The sequence below is a fragment of the Sciurus carolinensis genome, chromosome 11 (assembly GCF_902686445.1).
Source record: "Sciurus carolinensis chromosome 11, mSciCar1.2, whole genome shotgun sequence".
Lineage (NCBI taxonomy): Eukaryota > Metazoa > Chordata > Mammalia > Rodentia > Sciuridae > Sciurus > Sciurus carolinensis.
The window spans coordinates 17,972,493-17,978,432 of record NC_062223.1 but is presented as its reverse complement, the minus strand read 5'-3'; the positions used below and the strand labels follow the sequence as shown (position 1 = coordinate 17,978,432).

The 5,940-nt window shown below is 46.0% G+C and overlaps 1 non-coding gene across 1 annotated transcript; it reads left to right on the top strand.

Moving 5' to 3' along the window:
* The first annotated feature begins 1,474 nt into the window (after positions 1-1,474).
* Trnav-cac (transfer RNA valine (anticodon CAC)) lies at positions 1,475-1,548 on the top strand. The gene has a single exon. It is a non-coding gene; the product is annotated as a tRNA-Val (tRNA).
* The last annotated feature ends 4,392 nt before the right edge of the window (positions 1,549-5,940 follow it).

The following is a 5,940-nucleotide window of genomic DNA, read 5'->3' as shown; positions in this document are numbered from 1 at the left end:
AGATGCTTTTAAGAAAGTCACAAAGTCTGGGCTGTTTTCTGACCCAGGCTTGAGCCACCTGCCCTGTCTGCTCAAGAAAGGGACTCCAGGAAACAGAAAGAACAAAAACACCTTGGACTTTCACTAATAATCTTCAGAACTTGTAAGAGAGCCCTTCTCTGCTAAGAGGTTCACCTCGATGGGAAGGGAACAGCAGAGCATCAGGAGGACAGGGAGCAATAATGAACCCAGCACCCACAGGCACCCAGGCAGGGGTGTGCTTGGGGGACGTTGCCCCAATGAGCCCACAGAATTGAGTCCAGGAAGCCGAAGTTCTTGTGATCTTTGTCCAGGCCCTCGATGGTCCGTCCCCCTCCCCCAGCCCTGCCTCCCTCCTCTGTGTGGCCTTTGAACAGTCCCTCCTCCCCTGCACTGCTGCTCAACCAAAAAAGAGAAATGAAATTGCCCTGAGCTGCATCCCAGGCTCCATAAGCATCACATGAGCATCACATGAGATTGGAAGCACTCGCTCTGGATCCTTTCAACACTGCCCGCCCTGGGTCATCACGGGACCCAAGCCCAGAGCGCTGACCACTGTCCGGAGTGAGGGCCTCTTCTGGGAACAGCTGGGGGGCTGAGACCTGGGATATGCAGGGGGCAGCAGGCGGTGAGGCAGAGGCAGATCCACTCCTTCCCCTGAGGCAGGCCGCCTGGTCCCTGGCACCTCCAGGGCTGTGGGCATCAGGGCTGAGCCCCTGCCAGCTCTGGGAAGAGGTTTGCTCTCCCTTTATTAGAATGCTCAGAAACCCTGAACAGGCATCCAGTGCTCTGACCCCTCTGCAGGAAAGTCCCCTGGGTCCCCAGTGTCCTGCCCAGCTCTTGCAGGAAGCCCCTGATCTGCCTCACTCCTCAGAGCAGGACTCAAGACTCAAGCATCATTGATCCCAGGACTGGCACATGTGCCCACCCTGTGACCACCTACCCTTTTGTCATAGAATTAGTTCCTGTAAATAAATATATAAATACATACAGATTACTTGATTTCTAAGTTTTCCCCCTAAAATGCACACATGTATATTATCCTCTCTCTCTCTCTCCCTCTCTCTCTCTCTCTCTCTCTCTCTCAATCCAATCATTTACTCACCCACCATCTATTGTGTGGCTGTGGGTGCCAAGTACTGCTCCAGCAGCTGCAGGTGCAACAGTGAATAAAAACCCCAAATTTCTGTTCTCCGGAGCCTACGTTCTAGGAAGACAGGGGAAGACAGACAATAGGCCACACACCTGATAACTGAATACCTTGCATAGCACGTTAGAAGGTCATGAATGCTGCAGAAAAGGAAAAGAAGCCAGGCACGGTGGCGCACGCCTGCGGCTCCAGAGGCTGAGGCAGAAGGATGGAGAGTTCAAAGCCAGCCTCAGCAACTTAGTGAGGTCCTAAGAAACTCAGTGAGACCCTGTCTCTCTATAAAACACAAAAAAAGGGCTGGGGGGCTGGGGATGTAGCTCAGTTGGTAGAGTGCTTGCCTCACAAGCACAAGGCCCTGGGTTCGATCCCCAGCACCACAAAAAAAAAAAAAAAAAGGGCTGGGGATGTGGCTCAGTGGTTAAGCAACTCTGAGTTCAATCCCTGGTACAAAAAAAAAAAAAAAAAAAAAACATGAAAAGAAAGGAAAAGTAGCATGTAGAGCATGTAGGAGACAACAGGAGCATGGTTGCAGGATTAAGTAGGGAGGTCAGTGAGGCCTCTGAAAAGGGGAAGAGGTATGAGCCAAACCCTGTAGGAGGCAAGGACTTGGCAGGGTTCTGCCCAGTCACCAAATAAATCTCCAGCGCATAGCCCTCTGTCTGGCACCCAGAGGTCATTTCAGGAATTGCTGAACAGATGAATGGGTGGATGCATGGATGTGTGGATGGTCTTTCTTTCTCTGTCTAACGTCCAGGTAGGATGCTGGTACCTGGACCTAGAGGGCTGGGCAGACATTGTGTTTGACACCCCCCCACAGCTCTTCTCCCGCCCCACTGTTCAGCAGTAAGGTGGTGCGGGGTTTGAGTATATCTGAAGGGTGGCCCCGATAAGTCCAGGACAATCATGGCAGCGTCACACTCCTCGCCAGACACTGGCCCAGGAGCCCTGACTGAAGACAGTTTGTATATATTACCCTCCTGGGTACCAGCTCAGATGAACTTGACCTAAGAAATCCCAGACAGGGGAAAGTCCTTCATTCCATGCCTGGGGAAAGTCTGCTCTGTCATCGTGCCAATGAACATGGGGGCACACCACCTTGGCTGTCACCACTGCCAACTTATAGTCAAGATGGGACTTACCTGGCTTAGGAAAAAGCTGTCCCGCCAACAGAGACAGGGGCAGACGGAACCTGGGTTTTTGATGACATCCTTAGGCCACAAGTCCACCAACCCTGGCATCCCTGACCTCTGGATTTTCTGCTGTGTGAGAAAGTTAATTGTTTAAGCCAGTCAGGCATGGGTTTTCTATAACTCCCCACCTCGAAATAGGCTAACCCCGAAGGACAGTACTTCTACTCCTGCAGTTACTGATGTGGTAAGTTTAACACTCAGAGGTCCACTTTTTGCCTTGTGCCCATGTCACTGAGGGCCATCCCCCTTGTTCTGTCCTATCCTCATATACCACCCAGTGCCCGGTCCTTGCTGTCATGACCACAGTATAAGATAAGTACTGTCCCTTCTAGAACATGGAATTGAAGTCCTAAATAGGTGAGGAGACTTGAGCTCAGTCAAGATATTGAATGTGTCCTGACCAAAGACCTGCTTCTAAAGCCATCATAACTACCTGTCAGAGAAACGAGGGGATAAAACTTCTAATGAAAAGAGAGAGAGAGAACAAGAGACAGAGAAGAGAGAGAGAAAGGGGTAGAGAGAGATGCTGGGACCCCACCCGCAACCCAGAGAGTCCCTTCTTCTTAGGTAGGTCTTGCCTCAGATGGGAAATTATTCATTTTTTAATTTTAAATTTTAAATTATTAAAGAGGTAATACATGCACGCGGTTTTAAAAAAAAAACAGTACAGAAGGTTACATGATAAGAGGTAAGTCTCCGGGTTGGGGGTGTAGCTCAAGGGGAGAGTGTGTGCTTAGAACAATCGAGGCCCTGGGTTCCATCCTCCCACCCCCTATCCATCAGAGACAGCGCCTAGAGGGGCTGGCGTGGGCATGTGAGCAGGAGGCCATACTGGGAGGAGTTAGATCCCCCACCATCTCTATTACATCCCCAACCATTCATACTAACCTGAGACTCGAAGAGTCTGCTGGCTGGGCAAATCCAGCTGCAGGACAAGTCCCTAGCTCCGTCCTCCCAGCTAGCTGCTGCCTGACATATAAGTATGGGTAGCGACTGTTACTGTTTCCTGAAGTCTTTCCATAGCTAGACCATGTGTTATCAGTAAACGTGTGTATAACTATCATACCTACATTTCATCCCACAGACTTTGACACTGGAGCATAATATCAGAGTACACTAGTGTACATTGTATTACTCTGCACCTTGCTTTACCAACTGAGTATCTTTGATATTGTTCCATATAAGCACCTGCAGACCTTCTTCATTCTTTTTGATAGTTATATATGGAAGTACTAAAATTTATGTCACCCAAACCTTATTGACAATATTCAGATTACACCTACCACCTCACATGCATTACACACAAGGCTGCATTGACTCTCAAGTCTGCAGATATATTTGTGCACATTTCAACCACGACAGGATAATTTCTTAAAAAGTGAATTTCTAGATGAAAAGGTCTATACATTTTTAAATTAATAGCTATTTGTCAAATTGTTTTCCAAAATCGTCATACCAATTGTCACCCCCACTCCTCATAAGCGAGACGGTCTCTTTTCTCCACACTCTGGAGAGGCAAGCAACTCATAGGCCAGCTTTGGAAGACACGGGAGAGGGAGCTGTTGGCCTATTGAATGACTCTTCTCATTATTAAGACCCAGGAGCAGAGTGGTAATTAGGATCAAGGACTTCGGGTCCAACAGTACTAGACTTGAATTCTGGCTTTGTAACCACTGTTTTTGACGTGAGCAAAAGCATTAACGCTGGTGGGCCTCAGTTTCCTAACATGTAAAGTAGAAATTTTTTTTAAAAAACACACATTCACTTTGAGGGTCAGTATAGAGAGCCAGCTGCGATAGCGTATATAAATCTCTAGTGTAATGCCTGGTGCATGTAGGAGCTTAGTAAATGGGAATTAATTATCGCAGCGGGCAGGCTTCTGAATCTCAGTGTTCTCTTTGTCCAATAATGGCTTTGATCTGGAAGTGGCTCAGGCAAGACCAGGGGAAGAGCTGAACCTGGGGACAGAAAGGAATGCAGGGTGGGTCTGAATGCATCCAGCAGGGAAGCATAAGGAACGCACAGGCAGAGAGAATTCAGGCCTCAGAAATGGATGTAAGGCGGGGGATATGGAGGAAACAAGACTGAGTTGGGAGGCTGAGGCAGACTGTGTGGCACAAAGTAGGTGTACAAGATGATTGCTTTTTTTTCATTCTGTCATTGTTTTTATTTTATTGTGCAGTGAAAAATACAACCATCACATTTAACAGATGATTCTAAGGGGATTCTCGCTGAAGAAAATGCTCACGAGGCATGTGAGTGTTTTAAAAGTGAGTTGATTGAAATTTAAAAATTAAATAAATCCTAGTGCAAAATATGTGAGCCACTGTGATCCCAGAAATTGTGATGGTAATACATCAATGACTGAATTTTTCTAAACATTGACATACCCAGCCCATTCTGAAATTCGGCACAAAATCAGCCAGAGTGGGACTGAAGGCCAATTCTGTTGCTTACTATATGAAGTCAGGCAGGTGGTCTAGCCTCACTGGATCTCAGGTTCCTAATTGTAAAATGGGGGGATGGAAATAGTTTTTCTCTCACAGCATGGTTGTAAAGATTCAATAAAATCTCAAGTGTAGGGCTGGGGTTGTGGCTCTGTGGTAGAGTGTTTGCCTAGCATGTATGAGGCACTGGGTTCAATTCTCAGCACCACATAAAAATAAATAAAAAATATTAAAAAAAAAATCTCAAGTGCAATGTGTTTCCTTCACTTCCTGGAAGGTAGTGAGCACCAATAAATATGCTCATTGTCATTATTACAGTGAGAGTAAGCTAAGGAGATTTGATTTTATCCTATAAGCAATTAAAGAGGTTTTGTTTTTATAGAACTCATTCCATTGTGGAAATAATATTTCAACATCAACCAAGAAGATGGTTAAACCAACAGGAAAACCACCCATCATCCTCCCAACCTGAAATGACCTTCATTTTTGCAATATGCTGCTCCCAATTTTGTCAACATGAATACTAGCTTGGCATGGTTGCAATAAGCGTTCACACAAATTTTGCATCCCGCCTTTGACTGAAAACATGATGTCATAAAGAGTTTCCATGTTTCTGCACATTCTTTACCATGATCAGGTTTCATGGCTGTATAATATTGCATTGACTAGATTAACCACCATCTTCTTAAGCATCACACAGCCTGGAGAAATGGAAGAGGATAATGCCAGGGGCATATCCAGAGTTTTTTCATCCGTTGAATTATATTCTTAAGATCAATTCCCAGAAACGAGCTTAGTGGGTCAAAAGGTAATCATATTTCCAAGGCTCTTGTTTCATTTTACGAGACTGTTTTGGGAACAGTTGCACACAACTTCCAGAGATGTAGGAGCACAGACTCCATCCAGCCTTGCCAGCGTGGGGTGATGGCATTTGTGAAATTTCACTAATGTAATAAGTCTGAAATGCTATCCTGATTCAGCTTTCATTTCCATCTCTTTGATCACAAATAGGTTGAACTGTTTTCCAAGTATTTGTTTACTCTTTGCTTATCCTCTTGGGTGAAGTAGGCATCTGCATCCTTCACCTGTTTTTCTGCTGAAGTCTTAAGACTCATCTGGAAAATTTGAGTGAGTA